Below are 7,432 nucleotides of genomic sequence, written 5' to 3'. Positions count from 1 at the left end.
ATCCTCAATCCTCAATTCTCAATCCTCAATCCTCAGTCCTCAGTTCTCAAACCTCAATCCTCAACCCTCAGCACTCATCGTCAATCCCCAATACTCAATCCTCAATCCTCAATCTTCAATCCTCAATACTCAATCCTCAATCCTCAATACTCAATCATCAATCCTCAATCCTCAGTCCTCAATCCTCAATCTTCAATCCTCAATACTCAATCCTCAATCTTCGATCCTCAATCCTCAATCCTCAATCCTCAGTCCTCTATCCTCATTCGTCAGTCTTCAATCCTCAATACTCACTCTTCAATCCTCAATCCTCAATCCACGATACTCAATCCTCATTCTTCAATCCCCAATACCCAATCCTCAATCTTCAATCCTCAAACCTCAATCCTCAACCCTCAGGCCTCATCCTCAATCCTCAATCCTCAGTCTTCAATCATCAATTCTCAACCCTCAATCCACAATCTTCAATCCTCAATCCTCAATCCTCAATCTTCAATCCTCAATACTCAATCTGCAATCCTCAATCCTCAAACCTCAATCCTCAATCCTCATTCTTCAATCCTCAATACCCAATGCTCAATCTTCAATCCTCAATCCTCAATCCTCAATTCTCAATCCTCAATCCTCAGTCCTCAGTTCTCAAACCTCAATCCTCAACCCTCAGCACTCATCGTCAATCCCCAATCCTCAATCCTCAATCCTCAATCCACGATACTCAATCCTCATTCTTCAATCCCCAATACCCAATCCTCAATCTTCAATCCTCAAACCTCAATCCTCAACCCTCAGGCCTCATCCTCAATCCTCAATCCTCAGTCTTCAATCATCAATACTCAATCATCAATCCTCAATCTTCAATACTCAATACTCAATCCTCAATCCCCAACCCTCAATCCTCAATCATCAACCCTCAACCTTCAATACTCATTCCTCAACCCTCAATCCTCAATCCTCAATACTCAACCATCAATCCTCAGTTCTCAACACTCAATAGAATATCCTGAATTCTCAGGATTCAATACTCAAACCTCAATCCTCAACCCTCAGCCCTCATCCTCCGTCCTCAATCCTCAATCCTCAATCCTCATTCTTGAGTCCCCGATACTCAATTTTCAATCCTCAATCCTCAATCCTCAATCCTTAATCCTCAACCCTCAGTCATCAATACTCAGTCTTGAATACTCAATCCTCAGTCCTCAGTCCTCAAACCTCAATCCTCAACCCTCAGCCCTCATCGTCAATCCTCAATCCTCAATCCACAATCCCTAACCTTCAATCCTCAATACTCAATCTTCAGTCCTCAATCATCAATTCTCAACCCTCAATCCTCAATCTTCAACCCTCAATTCTCAATCCTCAATCTTCAATCCTCAATACTCAATCTGCAATCCTCAATCCTCAACCCTCAACCCTCAATCCTCATTCTTCAATCCTCAATACCCAATCCTCAATCTTCAATCCTCAATCCTCAATCCTCAATTCTCAATCCTCAATCCTTAACCCTCAGACCTCAAACATCAATATTCAACCCTCAGTCCTCGTCCTCAATACACAAACCTCAATCCTCAGTCCTCAATATTCAATCATCAATATTCAATCTTCAATCCTCAATCCTCAATCCTCAATCATCAATCCCCAATCTTCAATACTCAATCCACAATCCTCAATTCTCAATCCTCAATCCTCAATCCTCAATCTTCAATCCTTAATAATCAATTTTCAATCTTCAATCCTCAATACTCAGTCATCAATCCTCAATCTTCAATACTCAATCCTCAATCCTCAATTCTCTATACTCAATCCTCAACCCTCAGACCTCATTGTCAGTTCTCAATTCTCAATCCTCAATCCTCAGTCCTCAATCCTCAGTCCTCAATGATCAATCCTCAATCCTCAATCTTCAATCCTCAATACTCAATCTTCAATCCTCAATCCTCAATCCTCAATCGTCAATCTTCAGTCCTCAATACTCAATACTCAATCCTCAATCTTCAATCGTCAATACTCATTCTTCAATCCTCAATCCTCAACATTCAACTCTCAATTTTCATTCCTCAATCCACAATCCTCAATCCTCAATCCTCATTCATCAATCCTCAATACCCAATCCTCAATCTTCAATCCTCAATCCTCAATCCTCAATTCTCAATCTTCAATCCTCAGTCCTCAGTTCTCAAACCTCAATCCTCAACCCTCAGCACTCATCGTCAATCCCCAATCCTCAATCCTCAATCCTCAATCTTCAATCCTCAATACTCAATCCTCAATCTTCAATCCTCAATCCGCAATCCTCAATCCTCAGTCCTCAATCCTCAATCTTCAATCCTCAATACTCAATCCTCAATCTTCAATCCTCAATCCTCAATCCTCAATCCTCGGTCCTCAATCCTCATTCGTCAGTCTTCAATCCTCAATACTCACTCTTCAATCCTCAATCCTCAATCCACGATACTCAATCCTCATTCTTCAATCCCCAATACCCACTCCTCAATCTTCAATCCTCAAACCTCAATCCTCAACCCCCAGGCCTCATCCTCAATCCTCAATCCTCAGTCTTCAATCCTCATTCCTCAATCCTCAATCCTCAATTCCCAATCCTCAATCCTCAATCCTAAATCCTCAATCCTCAATCGTCAGTCTTCAACCCTCAATACTCAATCTTCTAACCTCAACACTCAATCCTCAATCCTAAATACTCAATTCTCATTCTCCAACCCTCAATACCCAATCCTCAGTCTTCAATCCTCAATCCTCAATCCTCAATTCTCAATCCTCAATCCTCAGTCCTCAGTCCTCAAACCTCAATACTCAACCCTCAGCCCTCATCCTCAATACTGAATCCTCAATTCTCAATCCTCAATCTTCAATCCTCAATACTCAATCTTCAATCCTCAATCCTCAGTCCTCAAACCTCAATTCTGAATCCTCAATCCTGAATCCTCAATCTTCGGCCCTCAGTCCTCAACAATCTGTTGTGAATCCTCAATCCTCAATAGAATATCCTCAATTCAAAGTTTTCAATACTCAATACTCAATCTGCAATCTTCAAACCTCTATCCACAAACATCAATTCTCATCACTCAACACTCAACACTCAGTCCTCAATCTTCAATCCTCAATACTCAATTCCCAATCTTCAATCCTCAATACTGAATCTTCAATCCTCAATCCTCAGTCCACAATCCCCAGTCCTCAGTCCTCAAACCTCAATCCTCAATCCTCAATACCCAATCCTCAATCCACAGTCCTCAATCATCAATCCTCAATCTTCAATACTCAATCCTCGATCCTCAATCCTCAATCCTCATTCCTCAATCATCAATCCTCAATCCTCAATCCTCAATCCTCAATCCTCAGTCATCAATACACAATCTTGAATACTCAATCCTCAGTCCTCAGTCCACAAACCTCAATCCTCAACCCTCAGCCCTCATCGTCAATCCTCAATCCTCAATCCTCAATCCCTAACCTTCAATCCTCAATTCTCAATCCTCAATCCTTAACCCTCAGACCTCAAACATCAATATTCAACCCTCAGTCCTCGTCCTCAATACACAAACCTCAATCCTCAGTCCTCAATATTCAATCATCAATATTCAATGTTCAATCCTCAATCCTCAATCCTCAATCATCAGTCCTCAATCTTCAATACTCAATCCTCAATCCTCAATTCTCAATCCTCAATCCTCAAACCTCAATCTTCAATCCTTAATAATGAATTTTCAATCCTCAATCCTCAATACTCAGTCATCAATCCTCAATCTTCAATACTCAATCCTCAATCCTCAATCCTCTATCCTCAATCCTCAACCCTCAGACCTCATTATCAGTTCTCAATTCACAATCCTCAATCCTCAGTCCTCAGTCCTCAGTCCTCTATGATCAATCCTCAATCCTCAATCTTCAATCCTCAATACTCAATCTTCAATCCTCAATCCTCAATCCTCAATCGTCAATCTTCAGTCCTCAATACTCAATCCCCAATCCTCAACCTTCAATCGTCAATACTCATTCTTCAATCCTCAATCCTCAACACTCAACCCTCAATTTTCATTCCTCAATCCTCAATCCTCAATCCTCAATCCTCATTCTTCAATCCTCAATACCCAATCCTCAATCTTCAATCCTCAATCCTCAATCCTCAATTCTCAATCCTCAATCCTCAGTCCTCAGTTCTCAAACCTCAATCCTCAACCCTCAGCGCTCATCGTCAATCCCCAATCCTCAATCCTCAGCCCTCAATCATCAATCCTCAATCTTCAATACTCAATCCTCAATCCTCAATCCTCAATACTCAATCCTCACTCCTCAATCCTCAATCGTCAGTCTTCAATCCTCAATACTCAATCTTCAATCCTCACTCCTCAAACCTCAATCCTCAATCCTCATTCTTCAATCCTCAATACCCAATACTCAATCCTCAATCCTCAATCCTCAATCCTCATTTCTCAATGCTCTATCCTCAGTCCTCAGTCCTCAAACCTCTATCCGGAACCGTCAGCCCCCATCCTCAATCCTCAATACTCAATCTTCAATCCTCAATCCTCAATCCTCAATCCTCAATCCTCAATCTTCAATCCTCAATACTCAATCTGCAATCCTCAATCCTCAAACCTCAATCCTCAATCCTCATTCTTCAATCCTCAATACCCAATGCTCAATCTTCAATCCTCAATCCTCAATCCTCAATTCTCAATCCTCAATCCTCAGTCCTCAGTTCTCAAACCTCAATCCTCAACCCTCAGCACTCATCGTCAATCCCCAATCCTCAATCCTCAATCCTCAATCCACGATACTCAATCCTCATTCTTCAATCCCCAATACCCAATCCTCAATCTTCAATCCTCAAACCTCAATCCTCAACCCTCAGGCCTCATCCTCAATCCTCAATCCTCAGTCTTCAATCATCAATACTCAATCATCAATCCTCAATCTTCAATACTCAATACTCAATCCTCAATCCCCAACCCTCAATCCTCAATCATCAATCCTCAACCTTCAATACTCATTCCTCAACCCTCAATCCTCAATCCTCAATACTCAACCATCAATCCTCAGTTCTCAACACTCAATAGAATATCCTGAATTCTCAGGATTCAATACTCAAACCTCAATCCTCAACCCTCAGCCCTCATCGTCAATCCTCAATCCTCAATCCACAATCCCTAACCTTCAATCCTCAATACTCAATCTTCAGTCCTCAATCATCAATTCTCAACCCTCAATCCTCAATCTTCAACCCTCAATTCTCAATCCTCAATCTTCAATCCTCAATACTCAATCTGCAATCCTCAATCCTCAACCCTCAACCCTCAATCCTCATTCTTCAATCCTCAATACCCAATCCTCAATCTTCAATCCTCAAACCTCAATCCTCAATTCTCAATCCTCAATCCTTAACCCTCAGACCTCAAACATCAATATTCAACCCTCAGTCCTCGTCCTCAATACACAAACCTCAATCCTCAGTCCTCAATATTCAATCATCAATATTCAATCTTCAATCCTCAATCCTCAATCCTCAATCATCAATCCCCAATCTTCAATACTCAATCCACAATCCTCAATTCTCAATCCTCAATCCTCAATCCTCAATCTTCAATCCTTAATAATCAATTTTCAATCCTCAATCCTCAATACTCAGTCATCAATCCTCAATCTTCAATACTCAATCCTCAATCCTCAATTCTCTATACTCAATCCTCAACCCTCAGACCTCATTGTCAGTTCTCAATTCTCAATCCTCAATCCTCAGTCCTCAATCCTCAGTCCTCAATGATCAACCCTCAATCCTCAATCTTCAATCCTCAATACTCAATCTTCAATCCTCAAACCTCAATCCTCAATCGTCAATCTTCAGTAATCAATACTCAATACTCAATCCTCAATCTTCAATCGTCAATACTCATTCTTCAATCCTCAATCCTCAACACTCAACTCTCAATTTTCATTCCTCAATCCACAATCCTCAATCCTCAATCCTCATTCATCAATCCTCAATACCCAATCCTCAATCTTCAATCCTCAATCCTCAATCCTCAATTCTCAATCTTCAATCCTCAGTCCTCAGTTCCCAAACCTCAATCCTCAACCCTCAGCACTCATCGTCAATCGCCAATCCTCAATCCTCAATCCTCAATCTTCAATCCTCAATACTCAATCCTCAATCTTCAATCCTCAATCCGCAATCCTCAATCCTCAGTCCTCAATCCTCAATCTTCAATCCTCAATACTCAATCCTCAATCTTCAATCCTCAATCCTCAATCCTCAATCCTCGGTCCTCAATCCTCATTCGTCAGTCTTCAATCCTCAATACTCACTCTTCAATCCTCAATCCTCAATCCACGATACTCAATCCTCATTCTTCAATCCCCAATACCCACTCCTCAATCTTCAATCCTCAAACCTCAATCCTCAACCCCCAGGCCTCATCCTCAATCCTCAATCCTCAGTCTTCAATCCTCATTCCTCAATCCTCAATCCTCAATTCCCAATCCTCAATCCTCAATCCTAAATCCTCAATCCTCAATCGTCAGTCTTCAACCCTCAATACTCAATCTTCAAACCTCAACACTCAATCCTCAATCCTAAATACTCAATTCTCATTCTCCAACCCTCAATACCCAATCCTCAGTCTTCAATCCTCAATCCTCAATCCTCAATTCTCAATCCTCAATCCTCAGTCCTCAGTCCTCAAACCTCAATACTCAACCCTCAGCCCTCATCCTCAATACTGAATCCTCAATTCTCAATCCTCAATCTTCAATCCTCAATACTCAATCTTCAATCCTCAATCCTCAGTCCTCAAACCTCAATTCTGAATCCTCAATCCTGAATCCTCAATCTTCGGCCCTCAGTCCTCAACAATCTGTTGTGAATCCTCAATCCTCAATAGAATATCCTCAATTCAAAGTTTTCAATACTCAATACTCAATCTGCAATCTTCAAACCTCTATCCACAAACATCAATTCTCATCACTCAACACTCAACACTCAGTCCTCAATCTTCAATCCTCAATACTCAATTCCCAATCTTCAATCCTCAATACTGAATCTTCAATCCTCAATCCTCAGTCCACAATCCCCAGTCCTCAGTCCTCAAACCTCAATCCTCAATCCTCAATACCCAATCCTCAATCCACAGTCCTCAATCATCAATCCTCAATCTTCAATACTCAATCCTCGATCCTCAATCCTCAATCCTCATTCCTCAATCATCAATCCTCAATCCTCAATCCTCAATCCTCAATCCTCAGTCATCAATACACAATCTTGAATACTCAATCCTCAGTCCTCAGTCCACAAACCTCAATCCTCAACCCTCAGCCCTCATCGTCAATCCTCAATCCTCAATCCTCAATCCCTAACCTTCAATCCTCAATTCTCAATCCTCAATCCTTAACCCTCAGACCTCAAACATCAATATTCAAC

This window comes from Calliopsis andreniformis, unplaced genomic scaffold (genome assembly GCF_051401765.1).
Source record: "Calliopsis andreniformis isolate RMS-2024a unplaced genomic scaffold, iyCalAndr_principal scaffold0091, whole genome shotgun sequence".
NCBI lineage: Eukaryota > Metazoa > Arthropoda > Insecta > Hymenoptera > Andrenidae > Calliopsis > Calliopsis andreniformis.
This window is presented reverse-complemented; position numbering follows the sequence as displayed.